The sequence below is a fragment of the Chamaea fasciata genome, unplaced genomic scaffold, assembly GCF_029207755.1.
Source record: "Chamaea fasciata isolate MVZ Bird 193981 ecotype frontalis unplaced genomic scaffold, bChaFas1.0.hap1 SCAF_14, whole genome shotgun sequence".
Classification (NCBI taxonomy): domain Eukaryota; kingdom Metazoa; phylum Chordata; class Aves; order Passeriformes; family Sylviidae; genus Chamaea; species Chamaea fasciata.
In genome coordinates, this window is record NW_027094099.1 from 19,588,356 (window position 1) to 19,603,725 (window position 15,370).

Genomic DNA, 15,370 nt, shown 5'->3' on the forward strand with positions numbered 1-15,370 from the left:
CTGAACTGGTAGGGATGGTGGCAGTTTTCTGTTGCTGCCTATTCTAAATTTGATAACAGCTTGGGGCCAAGATTTTAAGGCATTTAAGCATCCCCAGCTCCGTGAGGGAATTTTCTGCTGCATCCGCCAAAACCCTCAACAGTTTTGCCATAATGTATAAAGGTTCATGTGCAGTGTCACAGGACAAAACCTCACCTTGTCCTGGTTGTGCTCTGGAATCACAGCTGGGAACTGATGTTCTTGTTTTAATAATTAAATATCCCCAAACTCACATTAAAGTAACAAGTCCAAGCTCATGCTGAGGGAGTCTGCTGCCCGGGGGTGAAATGTTTCAACCAGGAGGGGTGGATATTTTGGGGGTCAGAGCTCAGGCCAGTGGGACTGGCTGGGAAATGCACTTCACCCGGTCAGCCTTTCCTCTCAGGAGAGGTGCTCCGCTGCTGAGTCCTCGGGAAGCCTGCAGGAGACAAGAATATTCTGAATTTTACAGCCTAAACCTCTTGTCAAGCTGGAGCGAGGTCTGCCCGGCCCCGTCCCCACATTCCTGTCCCCGGGGGCTCCGTGCTGTACCCGGGGCACTTTCACCAGGAGTGGGAGAGGATTTTTCACTCTGGCTGCTGAGCACTGCTCTGAGCTGCACCAGCTGCTCCCTGCAGAGACGATTTAGGAGCGGGATCCGATGGTCCCTGGGGTCCCTTCCCATCAGGATCTCCTGCGATTCCCTGATCTGAGGGCGGGGGGCCCGTGCCTGCCCCAGCCGGGCATCCAGCGCTAGATGGTGCCAGGCACCGCCGTGCCACGGGGACGAACGGCAGATCCAATTGCACGGGCGCTGGAGCGAGGCAGAGTCATAAAACTCCGCTGCAAACAATGTTCATCAATTATGGCATAAGTGCTGGGCTACGATAAAATCAGCAATTAAGGCCAAATGCTTATTAAGGATTGAGAGATTCAATGAGAGCTCACTGGGCCGTGAGGAGCGGTGCTGGAGCCCAGCTGATTCTTCTGCTTTTCCCGGCTTACACACAAATGGCTGCTGCTGTTTACCGCTTGCTCCGGGAGACGACTGGGAATGGCAATTCTGCGGGAATTGCTCTGAAAGCTCTAAAAGGCCGGGTAATTTGTTGCAAGCAGGTGATGACGGTTTCTGGACGTGAATGCGGGAATCCATTGTCTCAATAGCCCAATTCCTTGTGCTGTTCCTGCCCGCTGGTTAGGTCACAGGTATGATTCCTGCCTAGGTGGTTTGGTGGGTTTTTTTCTTGTAGACTGAGAAAGCCACAGATTGAGCATCAGAGATAGCTGGTGTGTGTGTCAAACCCTGACATGGGCTTGGAGCATGCTTTTCTATTCCCACGTATATTTTAAGAGCTACTTCCTTTGTCCTGAAGAAAAGAAGAAAACAAAATATTATTGCAACATCTGGATTGAAAAGCACTTTTGATCATGCTTGGGAATGTCCTGTGTTTTTTCTGCCTTCAGAGTAGAACCCCAGGATTTGATTGGTAAACTGCTCATCACAATTTGGGTAGATTTCCTTAATTGCTCTAGAGGAATTGGCCTTTCAGCGTAGGAAAAGCAGCAGATTGAGCTGAGGACGAGGAGAGCTCTCCGTGTGCATTGTGCATTAGCATAGTTTCAATTATATATAAAGTGTGCATTTCTAATTCCATTTAGGTGTCAGGGAAAGAGCTGCCACTGAACAGAGGATATTTACGGGCTCTCCAGCAAGGAGCTGAACCCCACCCCGCTCCCATTATGCTCATCACATCAACAGGAATCATCTTCTCTGGGAACCTTCCAGAGACTGCTGAGAGCTCAGACAGCCTGTGCAGGGCACAGGAGGGACAAAAGGAGACGGTCCTGGGCAGTCTCCCAGTCCAGTGCTGGCTGTGGCTCAGGGGGACACAGTTTACAGAAGCCAGGACACCTGGATGTGCTGGGTTCTTCCTCAGCAGGACAGTGTACCAGCTGTGTGCCTTAGTGTGGACTGGGTGAATTCCCGGGTCCATTCCAGGTCTGTTAGCCATGAGGCACTGCAGGGAAATCCTGGGCTCCAGCCTTAAAGGAAATGGAGGCAGAGGTTGTGTAGATGCTCCCGCAAAGGCAAAAGGAATATTGAGCCAGCTGGAGGAAAAGCTGACATAGGGCAGAAATGGGATATGTTTTCAAGAGCAAATGGTTCCATTAAGTCCAGGGAAGCGCTTGTGTCCTTGGAAGTTGCAGCTGGCCTGAAGTACTGTGTCCATCCAGGGCACTCAAAAACTGAACAGGCCTTGATGTGCTAAATTAGGTTACAAATCATTTAAACAATGCTTCCTGAGAAAACTTGTATTTCCTTGTCCCTCTGACTGTGGTTCTTCCCTTTCTTGCCTTTGCTCCTTGTCCTCTGCCACACACCCACTACAGAGTTGTTGTTGTTCCCCAAGTGCCAAATTGCTTCCCTCCTGTCACTGGGTTTTTTCTAATGTTCAGTCTAATTAAGGCCTTGGAGCCAAGACATGCAGAACAAGGGGGTCAATTGTGCTCCCACTTCCATGGTGGAGCCCGGAGTAACTCCGCGGAATGCTGCAGTAAATTTCCATGAGCCTCGGCAGGGCTGCTGGGCTGGGCAGCTCAGGGGGAGCTGACTCAAAGCTCCCAGAGCTCCAGGAGGGCACCAAAGACAATCCATTACCACGGGGAGCTGCTACACTGCATGGGAATGAGAAAGGAACTAGCTGGGAGGCAGCCAGGCTGCTCATCCCGGGGTGTCCTTGGGAGCGCTGCTGCCGTGTGGGGCTCTGGGAGAGGGGAAGCTGGGTGGGTGGGCACAGGGAACATCCTCAGTGGCCAGGGCTGCTTTCCCTCTCAGTGTCACAGCATCCCAGGGTCACTGGGGTTGGAAAAGACCTCCAAGGCCACCAAGTCCACCCTGTGACCAATCCCAGCCTTGTCAACCAGAGCACAGTGATGGAGCTTTTCACAGCAGCTGGTTTCCTTTTCTGCCTTCTAGATGCTTTTTCCACAGAATAGCGGTTGGCATCAAGAGCATCCCTGTGGGAACAGAGAGATCAGGAAGGGGAGTGATTGTTGGGGCTGCCTCGGTGATGGGTCTAATTGAATGGGGTGGCTGTGACCCAGGCTGGAGGTTGAGTGGGGAAGTGATGCAAGTCGGAGAAGAGAAGAGAGGTCACGTAAATAACATCATGCAGCGTGTTTGCTGTGAGCAAGCAGAATGTGAGTCGGGCCGAAATCTGTCTCTGTCAGGGACTCCTGCCGATCCATTTCTCCATGGATCAGCTGCACGTAAAGTTAATCTGCTTATGCAGCAGCTGAGAGGCTGAGATGCCCTCAATGCCCTCCTCTCATCCCTGCATCCAGACAGAGTCTTCAAATCCCAGGGGAGTGAAAATTCCATCTGCATTCGGCGTGACCACCCCTCATGCCTCTCCTTTCCTCTCCCCCTGTGCAAGGCATTGGGTGGGGCAGGACTGAGCGGGAGTGAAGTCACCTCTGAGGACACATCTCATGGAAGTGTCCCTGTCCATGGCAGGAGGTGGAGTGGGATGAGCTTTAAGGTCCCTTCCCACCCAAACCATTCCATGATTCCGTGATTCTGTGGGCTGGGGTGGAAGCTTGTGGGCTTGGAGCCTCGGATTGTCCATATCTCTGTCATGGGTGTTCAAGGGAATCACACGTGTCTGTGTCCTCCAAGAGCTTGGGCTGGCCTCCATCGATGGCTCCTTGTCCTCACCAGCAGTGTCAGCCAGGCTGCTCCAGGCAATCTGCTCTGACCAGTGTCTGTGCAGCCACAGGAGCTCAAATGCCACGAGAAGGAAAAGAAGAAAACCTTTATTTTGTCCTAATTTAAAATCAGCCAAAGTGCATAGGTTGGAAGATTCAGTTCATGTTTGTAAACATTAGTGGTAAATGTGTAACTTAATCTGCATCTTATTTTATTTATTTCATTTAGAGAATCATTCATAATACCTCATGCTGTATTTTACAATAACATTTATAGTCACATTGCAAGGGCCAACCAGAACTAACCCGTGATGCTTCCCTCTGATTCATTTCTAGACAGAAACCCTGGAAGATAATTTACATTCAGTACAGGTGTTCTTTACCAGCCGTGCTCCTTATCAGCTGGCCTGGTGGGTCAGCACAATCCCTTCCCCTTTGTGTGCAGTGCTGCCTCCAGCCCCCTGCCCCACGCTCCAAGGGCTGGTGGATTGCAGGGAGCTCACCCACGTCTGCCCTCCTGTAATTTCCTGTAACAAGCAGTGCAAGGTCAGTGCTGTGGGGTGGGTCACGCTGGGCTCCGGGGATGCTGCTCCCTGCTCCTGCAGAGCTCTGCAGCACCGAGCTGCACGTTGGGCACGTTCCAGTTCCGCTGTGGAACACCTGTGTGGGCAGCACAGCCCGTGGTCAGGACTCTCCTTTTGTGCTGCATCACTGCAAAGCAGGGAAACCACTGAGGGAATGCTGTGCTCCCACAGGGAAGGGTTTGGGATGGGGAGTGGCTGGGCCTGTCTGAAGACATGAACGTGCATCCTTGGGTTCCCTGTTTTGGCTGGATTTCTGGGGTCCCAGTCACATGCACCCCTTTATTTAGCTTTGTTTAGCCTTTCCCTCTGGAGGAGAGCACAGCCAGTGCACTCTGAAAGTGCTTCTTCCTGATTGCTTTCCCTTTCCAGCTGCATTTTAGCAGGACATCAGCTCAGCCAGCCGGACCTCCTGCACTTTGAGCTGCGTCCTAAGAACATCCTTTTTCCAAGCCCCCTCATCCCCACTGAGATTTCTCTCCCCGCTTAGCATCACACATTAGCAACAATCCCATTCTCATCACCTGAGCGCCTTCAACAGATTCTCAGTCTCAACAAGTTAATTAGATTAAAGTGTTTAAAAAAAATCACTTTCACAGCGAGACATGAGCAGAAAGCAAGATGCTTCTCCTCATCTAAGAGAGCAAGAGCCATGTATTATATCAGTTAATTGGTTCAGCTAAAACTTGGATAATTCGGTTACTCCAGAGTGAGTGATTTAATAACAAACCCTTCAGTTCACGGCAGCCCAGTAGTCGGGGTGTGTGAAGCTGTGCAGCAGGGCTGTGTGCAGGCAGGGCTGTGTGCAGGCAGGGCTGTGTGCCGGCAGGGCTGTGCAGGGTCCTGTGAGGAGCTCCAGGTGTCTTCAGCCAATGCAGCCACCAAGGGCACGAACCTGCCTGGATAAAGGGAGGAGCAAGCAGCAGGCGCCCAGAGAGGAGTAATTATTCCTGGGGACCTCTTCACAAAGGTCATCCTCAGATGGTTTTAGTGCAGCTTCTTAAGCCTGCATCTCAAGACTGTCTCTGTTACAGTGATCTACATTTTTAGCCCAGTTTTCCCCAGGATGAAGCGTTGCAGTCCCACCATCTGGCTGCCTGCACGTTCCCTCCCAGAGCCTTTGCCATGTGCTTTGACATGTACTATTAGGTGGGTTTTACCAAACTGCTTTTGCTATACTTCAGTAATTTTCAAAAATTAACACCACTAACGTTTGCTTTCAAAAAGATTTACCCCAAAGATGGTGGGGAAAAGGCTCCCAAGTGGCATTGAACATAGGAGATTATGCAGGAAAATGTGATTTCTCAATGGGGAATTTTACATCCACTTAGTTGCAGACACAATAGAGTTGTGTTCATCCCACAAGTGAATCCTCACCTTCAGTACCTACCCACAGGACAGCTAAAGCTCAGTAATTGCTGCAAACATTAGTGAGGATTGAAATTAGATGATCTTTCAGGTCCCTTCCGACTCAAACCATTCCAGGTTCATCCTGCGCCTGACCATGACCCGCAGGGATCAATGGAATTGGGGTTTTCTGGCTTCTTGGCTGTCTTGTCCTGGTTCAGAGTGAGCTGAGGGGCACCCCTGGGGAGGGCTGTGTCCATGCCCCCCCTTGGCCCTGGAGAGGGTCAGTGTGCAGAGGAGCTGAACACGTTCCTTGGCTGGGGCTGGGCTGCGTGCCTGCACTGTCGGGCAGCAGAACATCGGCGCTGTCTGAGCCGTGGCTCCGAGCCACGGCCCTGCTTCCTTCCAGCACTATTGAAGTGCTTCCCTCTGTCTAGACTATTTCATGTCCTTCTCCGTGCCTTTTTTATGCCCAGAGTTTCATGGCAGCAGCCTGGGAGCATAATTCCCTTGCCCTGGAGACACAGCCGTCAAGACAAGGGAAGTGTTGGGGTTGTTTTGTGCTCTCGTGCAGCGTTGTGCCCACCCAGAGCAGCTCCTGCCTTTCTCACGGCATCTGCTCTCAGGCACAGTTGATGTAAATACCCTCAAAGCCATTTCATATCCAGCTGCTAGTGAGTCTACTGGAAATACATCCACACTCCTACAGCTCGTGGAACATGGAGTCAGAGGTGTTAAGTTCTTTGTTTGCTAGAGGACATGCTAGAAACTGCTGGTTCAAAAAGATTAGGCACAGTAATTAAAGTATAGTTGCTATTAATAGTTGCCTTCCTAATCAGACTTGTCTCTCTGTTGCTCCTTACCTCAGAGGATTTTTTCCTTCTTTGTGTTTTTCTGGGAATGCGTTTGTTATGGAGGAGACAAAGCAAACCATGGCTATAAACCTGTAGGTAAATGTGTGGAGTTCAGTGAGCCCAGCACGCACTGGTGGGTCTCTGCTGGGGTGGATCTCTTTTCCTCACCTGCCTCCCCGTGGGCAGCAGGTCCCAGCACTCTTTGGCTCACTCCAGCCGTGTTTTGAGCAGAGCAGGGGGGTGGGTGCCCGTGTGCTCGGGCTCTGTGCTGTCCCCGGGTGCTGGCAGGAGGTGGCTGCTCTGGCCAGAGCCACAGCAAGGGCTGGCCGTGCCCTGTGGCTCTTGTTTCTTCCACAAGCAGGGTCCTGGGGAGAACAGCTGGGGATCTGCACGTTCCAGCCCTTGGCACAGCCTTTGTGGAGACTTCAGAGTCCAGCCCAACCCATCTGGTGCCAGCTGCGTTCCTCTGAAGGTCTGTGTTGGCACAGGGGCCAGGCAGGGAGGGCTCTGTCAGTCCTTTCTCTGCTTCACTTCGTGCACAGACAACACATTTCCCTCCTGTCTTGGTTTTATCTTTCCTGCACACTGTCTCTGTCCCACTCCTCTGTGCTTCCCCGCTTTCTGCCATTCCCATTTCTACTTGCTTCTTCCTTTCCCTTTTTTTGTTTCCCATGTTCATATTGCCCCCGAGTGCAGCCATGCAGCTACAGGAGAAATCCCCAAACAATCTGCCAGCCCTTTGAAGGAGGGTTGTGTTCTTCTATGTCAGCTTAATTACTGTGTCCCGCTGAGGATGCCAAGGCCTTCTGGGAGGGGAGAGCAGAGGCAGCTCTGAGCGTTGGATTCAGGCTGGGACTGTGCCCGGGGCACTGCAGGGCTCCCGTGGGACACTGCCTGTCACCTGCCCTCTTGTCACCCTGTCTGTGCCTCCAGCATCTTGTTGTGTTGTATTTATTACGGGTTGGTTCTTGCAGACCTGTCCCTCAAGTGCTGAGCTCCTCACCTGTGATCTGGAAAAGTGCTGAGCAGAGTTCTCAGAAATGAGGACTTTATTTAGTCACTGAGCTGGGTCAGAGCTGGCTGTGCCCGGTGGGAACGGGCCTGCACTGCACCACACAGAGGGAAAATCAAATTACAGAGTCCCTGGGGACAAATCCTGCTGACTGCCCTCCCTGCTGGCTTCTCTCCCTGAACCTGTAGATTCTGCTTTTCCCACACCCCAGATCCTGCTTGTGCCTCTCTTACCTGGTCACCGCCAATATCGACAAACTGAAGTGCCCAGAGCATGAGCTTTGCGAGAAAATCCATATTTTTCATGGCTGAACACCTTTCCTGCCCAAACACTGTGAGATCCTGGAAACAGCATAAAGCTGTTGTTAATGGGCCTGATCCCACGAGCTCACTTCATTCCCGCTGACTTCCTTGGCAAGTGAATATATTCATTTATATTCATATAAAATATAGTAAACACAAAATAGCATGCAAAATGAAATATCCATTTATATGAATTATTATAGAAATATTCATGTATTCATTTGACTTTCACAGCCGGCTGGTACGTGTCTGCCTTTCTTATGAGGACCTGCTTTAGCCACGGAGAGAGGCAATGGATATGGAGGACTTGGGCCAGGCTTGTCTTGTTCCCCATCCCAACCAGGCTAAGCCAGAGCATCACCTCTGGAAGCAGAGCCCTCCTGGAGCCTCACGAGGAACCTGCAGCTGTGGTGGCACGGAGCTGGAGCCTCACTTGGTTTTCAAGGACGGTGTTTTGGGGTGGCCTGTGGGTGCTGTGTGCATCAGCCCAACGTGTTTCTGGAGCAGACAGGGTCACATCAGCGCCGTGCTTTTTACAGAAATAGCTCCCAGATGTAACCATTGTGTCACAGCACATTTATGAAATTCGGCAGAACTGCAGGATGTGCGGGGTTTGTGTGCGTGAGGGTAAATCTGTGCTCCAGCCTCCTCTCTGACCTGCAGACAGGGTTTGTCCCAGCCTCTTGGGCTGTGTGTCCTTGCCTGGTTTGGGACCCCAATAAACAGCCCTGCATGGTGATAAGACAATGCCAGGGTTTGAACTGCAGGCTGGAGTTTTCCCCTGCTGACTGAGATGGACATGGAAACAGAGTCAAGGCATTTCCAATCTCCAGTGAAAAAGGAGAACAGAATTATTTCCCTTCTTGCATCTACTTGACTTTTTTTCATGGCTTTTTAATGCTCTTAAATGGTGTCAGAAAAATCCAAGCATGAGTGAAGGCAAGACTGGTAAATGCTTTCATTCCTTCAGCTGATGGGCACCAAACATCTCCCACTGCCTGGTTCTGTTATGCTGGAATTAATGGTTTGGTGCATCTGTGAAAGTGGGGAAAGATAATCCTAACCCTGTGCGAAGAGCTTTCTTTGTGAAACAAAAGGCCACAGAAGAAAGAGGACTCTGGGGTTCGCTCCTGGCCACGTGTGTTTCCAGCCATCGAATCATATGGACAGTGATGAACACTGACACTTGGGAGTCCAGGTCCATCCCATGTCAGAGGAGGCAGCCTTTCAGGGGATTTGAGTCACAGAAATGGAATAAGAAAGGTTTTCCTCCTGGTGGGAGTAAATAAACCGTCTCACAGAGTCTCGGGAGGCGGTTCCAGGGGGGTCCCTGGAGCCCTCTCATGGGGCTCCCACCTCACCAGCTCTCACCTCAGTGTGCACAGCACAGGCAAGGGCCAGAGCTGGTGGCGACGGTGTGCCAGGACGTGTGGCACCTGGCAGGGTCACCCCGTGGCCCCGGGGCCCTGGCTGCTCACACTGTGCCTCCCAGGCTGTGTTGGGCAGCAGAGGCTGTGCTGCTCCAAACCCAGGAGATGCTGGTCCCCCCGTCCCGCCCTGCTTTGGAAGGAACAGATGTAACCTATTTGTGGATGTCTGAAGGGCATTAGGAAAAGGTCAGTGGTTAGAATATGGATGATGTGCTTCAAAAGTGCATTAAAATAGCACAGTTCATTAAACCCTGAGGAGCAGGCTGTTCACAGTTAAGGGGGGAATTGCCTTTATCACCCCCTTTGTGGCCAGTTCCGTGTGGAGGAGTTTAATATAGTTTGATACAGTTTGGCATTGGGGTTTTTGGCCTTGTTATGAAATATTCATACTGCAGTTAGGAGAACTGAATCAGGACTTGCAGTCTGCTCCTGTGACTGACATGCATCCCCATGCCCTGCCTGTATCCCTGTTTTCTCCAGTACACACGCAATGGTGGAGCAAGCACCATCAGTGACAAGCGTGTTCCTGTCGTTGGGAAGCCATCCTTGGTAAGAACAGATTGCCTTCAACAATTTGTCTTCAACAGATTGTCCTCAGCCTCCTGAAGGAGGAGTGGATTTGCTTCTCCAACTCCAGATTGGAAACTCTGCCCCTGAGCCATGAAAGCAATGGCAGAAAACAGCTCCCTGCGTTCTTCTGGAAATAGAAGAGCGTTACAGACTAAGCCAATCAAACAAACGAGGCGGCGGTTTTAATGAGAGCGGCCCAGGGAAGCAGCCGAGGGACTGTCCCTCAGGAAAGCTCTTTGCTGGGCACCCATCCCCTGCTGCCAGGGTGGGCAGGAGCCCCTCTCAGGAGCCCCTTTGGCTGTGGGCACCCAAAGAATGGAGACAAAAGGACTCAGCCTTCTCCAGCACCACCAACATGGCCAACAAATCCATGGCAAACCATTTCCTTTGGCTCTGGTGCTCCGGGCACCCAGCCCTGAGCAGCCCCACGGCAGGCACTGCGGGAGGTTCCATCCTCCCGTCCCTGGAACCCGCAGGAGTGCGATGGAAACCCTCACCCGGCAGCGTTTGGATGTCAGGGCTGCCGCTGATCCTTCCCGGAGGCTGCCACGAATTGCTTTGCTGTGGGGGGGGGCTGCCGGTGGCCACGGTGGGGGTCCGGGGGGGCAGGAGGCTGCTCGGTGCCTCTGCGGTACCAACAGGGGCTTCTGGAGCCTCCTGGCTGAGGGAACGTCACCCCCAAAGGCACAGGGCAGCCCCGGAGCTCCTGGCTCTGAGTTCAGCAGAGCGCCACCAGCTTGAAACGGGCATGAAGGGCTTTCCCCTCACCCTTCCTGCTGCCGACCCCCTGAAATCCTGGGAGCGCAGAAGTCCCGCCGTGTTTGCTCCCTTCCTGGGGGCCGGCCAGGTGAGCTCCCGGTGCCCGGAGCTCGTGGTGCCGCGGGCTGAGTCAGTGTCTCAGGGAGGGAATCCGCCCGCTCCTGACTCACCGTGCGCATCACTAACGCCGCGGAGACACGGGAGGTTCCTGCGGGAGCGGCGGCTCCCCCTGTGCTCCCGGGGCTCCGGGGGTGTGCGTGAGCCTGCGGAGCCCCTCCGGCCGTGCCGCCCCTGCCTGGGGCACTCGCGGGGCGCGGGATGCTCCCGCCCGGCTCCGCTGCTTTTTTTAGGCGTAGCTTCGCGCGGCATGGCTAAACCTGCGGCTGTCGCTGAGCAGGAGCCAGGCGGGAGGGCGGGTTTAGCAAACAGCTCCGCAGCAGCCGGAGCAAGGGCTCAGGGGCGCTCGGGTACCCAGTGCTCCAAGCAGAGGCTCACCTGTGTGACAGCGGCAGTCTCAGATGCCCCCCGCAGGCTGCTGAGCCTTTCCCGCTGCCCAGCGGGTGAGTGATTTACCCCCCGACGCTTCCCCGGCGGCCGGAGCGGTCCCGCCTGCCCAGCCCGTGCCCAGAGCCCCCGCACGGGCAGGGTGAGCACGGGGGGCTCTGCTCTCACCGGGATACGGTTGCTTGGGAAACCCCTCCCTCCTCCTCTGCTTCTTCCACAGGGTGGATCTGCCTCCCAGAAGGCAATGGAGCAGCCCCAGAGCCAGCACAGGTACAAGAGAAGGCTCAGGGAAGGGTGGAAATACTCCTGAATGATCTGTGAGAACAAGTACCTAAAAATATTTGTGTTTTCCCGTGCAACATCCAGGGCAGCAGACTTGTAATGGCATGGGGGTGTGCTCCAGGCTGCAGTCTGCTCCAGGCCAGAGCCTGCTGGGCGCTGAAGATGAAATTCTGACCCCACAGCTCTCAGGGTCTGAGCTTTAACTGTCCTCTGAGTCCTCAAGGAAAAGATTGGACATTTCAGTCAATTTTTGTTTGCCTTTTCCCGTGAGATCCCCCTCTGGTCAGCGGGCCATTAGGTGTGGGTTTTGCAGAGTTCAGATTTTCAGATGGGGTGTGTGGTAGCCCATTGTGGGAGCCTTTGGGCCCTGCAGGTCACTCTTCCAGCTGGCAGCACAACCTCCCCTTCGAAACTGCTCCCTGATCACAAGAACTGGCACTTTTTGATGTTCCTAAACGATGACATTAATCATTTGCTATTTTTGTTCACTCTGTCAGAAACATTTGGTGAAGCCTTTTCGTTTCTCTTGCCTTCCCCAGGCTGCTTTCCAGGCACCCACAGCCCCCTCCCCTGGGCTGGGATCCTCCTGTGCCCTCCCAGCTCCGTGCCGTGGGATGGATTGGAGTGAGCGGAGTGAACAACCAACATCCTCACCAGCTTCTCTGCTTCGTTCTGCAAATAAAGCAGGTTTTAAATGGCGAGGCTGTGCCTCAGAGAAGAGCTGGGGTGGCAGCACCTCTGCCAGGCTGTCAGGGACCGGCTGCATCTGGGGCAGGGCTGGGGGAATGGGTGTCCAACGCCAGCGTCCCCATCCACTGCCAACGTCACTTCGATCTGACACAGAGAGAAACATCTCTCTGAGCTAAGGATCTTCCCCCCCCAGTCTCCAGGACACTTAATTACCATGCAGCCAGTACATTTCGTGGTGCCATTACAAATAATTTAGCTACAACGATATGGCAGTTTAATTTGCCTTATTTATCTCAATCATTTTGCATGAGGGAGATAAATGCCTCAGCAGGATTTCACGTGGACGCTCCGTCTCCTTCAATGTGGTTTCAGGGTTTCAGGTGAAGGCTGCACGGTACATCCCTGCACAAAAATTAATCTTGCAGGCAATTGGCCTGAACTGAAACAGCCAGAGCAGGGGAACAGAACTTTGCCTCGTGGCTCTGAGCCGAGCCAGGGCTGTGCCGTGAGCTGCCTGGGGAGTGTCTTACCTTGGAGCCCAGGAGAGGGGAAAGGCAGCCCGGATCCCCCCTGAGCCATGTCCACGGCGTCCTGCTGAGCACGTACCACGCTGCTTCTTTCTTTTTTTAGTTTGGAAATGTCAGCACTTTCCGTTCCCATGGGAACCCTGCCTTTTCCCTTGGCACGTCGTTGCGCCGGGAGCTGCCGGGGCTGTGGTGGCTCTGGAAGTGTGTGCCAGCCCTTCCTGGCCCCTGGCACACACAAGGGCACGGAGGGGTGGTCCCTGCCCTTCCCCGGGGGTCCTGCCCCTCCACAGCCCGCAGTGGGGCCGGACCCCGCAGCTCTGGGCTTCCAGGGACAGCCTCAGCCACGGCTCAGCTGTGACAGGGGGTCAGAAGCTGGTGGTAAGAACTCTTATGGGCCCGATTGTGATCTCTTATCACAATTATTCTAATTATTCTAGTTCTCTATGGCCATACAGTGGGGTGCGGCTCTGCTCCCAGGAACAAGGGACAGGAGGAAACGGGCCGGGCTGTGACAGGGGAGGGTGAGGTTGGACATCAGGAGGAATTTCGTCACAGAAAGGGCGGTCAGGCCTGGCAGGGGCTGCCCGAGGAGGTTTGGAGGCGCCCAGGGAAGGGCTGGATGTGGCACTCAGGGCTCCGGGCTGGGGACGAGGTGGGGATGGGGCACAGCTGGGATTGGATGGGCTGGGAGGGCTTTCCCAGCCTCGGTGAATCTGGGATTCTGGGATTTACACAGCACCCAGTGACCTCCTGGGACAGTGGGGGATCTCCCCAGAGTGGAGGGAGCCTGGCAGGTACACGAGCACTGTGGTGAGGGTGACACTCACATTCTTGGAGTAAAAACCTGATTTTGCCGCTGTTCCCAATCTCCAGGTTAGAGGGGACCCGTTTGCTTGTGAGACCCTTTGTGACGCCATAGAGCAGCAGCAGCAGCAGGTGTGCTTTGGTGCTCCCGAGGGGACGCTCTGGGGTTTACCGAGTTAATGCAGTGCCCAAACTGGGAGTTCACTGGGTTTGGGGTGCCACCACCCTTGTCTTCACTGCTCAGTTTTCAAACGCTGCTGCTCAAAAAAAGCTCCTTTCAGAGCAGTGGGACGTGTGAAACAATGCGGAGCTGCTGACAGGTACCATGGCAATGGCTGTGCCAGGAGCTGCTCTGCTATTGCCTGAGCTAATTTCCCCTCCATATTTATGAGTATTCCCACTCCCGAAGGATGCTGACAGCTCTTCCCTGGAGTGCTGACGTCTTGGGCCAGGGGCTGTGCCCTGTTGGTGCTGGGCAGGGGGAGTGTGGCCACAGCTGTGTCCGTGCCTGGCGGGCAGGTCGGGGGTGGTGGGAGCTGAGAAGTGACCCTGAGATCAGGATCCCACCTGGGATGTTCTGAGGCTGCACTCCCACCCTGCTGTTCCCAGCTGTCCTCGTGTCCCAGGCAGACCTGAGCCCTGTCCCCATCCCCATTCCGGCAGGGCTGTGCCATCCCTGGTGCCCTCCGTCCCCATCCCAGCCGGGCTGTGCCATCCCTGGTGCCCTCCGTCCCCATCCCAGCCGGGCTGTGCCATCCCTGGTGCCCTCCGTCCCCATCCCAGCCGGGCTGTGCCATCCCTGGTACCCTCCGTCCCCATCCCAGCCGGGCTGTGCCATCCCTGGTGCCCTCCGTCCCCATCCCAGCCGGGCTGTGCCATCCCTGGTGCCCTCCGTCCCCATCCCAGCCGGGCTGTGCCATCCCTGGTGCCCTCCGTCCCCATCCCAGCCGGGCTGTGCCATCCCTGGTGCCCTCCGTCCCCATCCCAGCCGGGCTGTGCCATCCCTGGTGCCCTCCGTCCCCATCCCAGCCGGGCTGTGCCATCCCTGGTGCCCTCCGTCCCCATCCCAGCCGGGCTGTGCCATCCCTGGTGCCCTCCGTCCCCATCCCAGCCGGGCTGTGCCATCCCTGGTGCCCTCCGTCCCCATCCCAGCCGGGCTGTGCCATCCCTGGTGCCCTCCGTCCCCATCCCAGCCGGGCTGTGCCATCCCTGGTGCCCTCCGTCCCCATCCCAGCCGGGCTGTGCCATCCCTGGTGCCCTCCGTCCCCATCCCAGCCGGGCTGTGCCATCCCTGGTGCCCTCCGTCCCCATCCCAGCCGGGCTGTGCCATCCCTGGTGCCCTCCGTCCCCATCCCAGCCGGGCTGTGCCATCCCTGGTGCCCTCCGTCCCCATCCCAGCCGGGCTGTGCCATCCCTGGTGCCCTCCGTCCCCATCCCAGCCGGGCTGTGCCATCCCTGGTGCCCTCCGTCCCCATCCCAGCCGGGCTGTGCCATCCCTGGTGCCCTCCGTCCCCCTCCCAGCCGGGCTGTGCCATCCCTGGTGCCCTCCGTCCCCATCCCAGCCGGGCTGTGCCTCAGCAGGGGCTGCTCCCCTCCCAGTGCAATATTCCAAGCTCTGGGAAGCCAGGGTTTTGGAGCAGGAAGGTTAATTGCTATTTGCTTTCCAAGCCTTCATCTCGTTTTTAACTCCTCTCCCTTTCATCTTCCCTCCGTGCTTTTTGAAGAACCACTTTCAGAGCTCTGTTTCCAGGCTCCAAACCAGCGGCAGGTTCAGGGCTGGGGAGGATTAGCAGAGGAGGCTCATCTGCAGGCTGTGGTGCTCCGTGGGCAGGATCCCGTGCTCCTGACAGACACATTGAGCAGGAACAGGGCTTAGGGGTGTGGGGAGTCACCCATCCCAGCTCCCAAGGGCCCTGTGAGCCCCGAGTGCTGCCTCTCTCAGCTTCTCTGTTCCACCATCTCTGCCTTTCTGCGTGAGATAA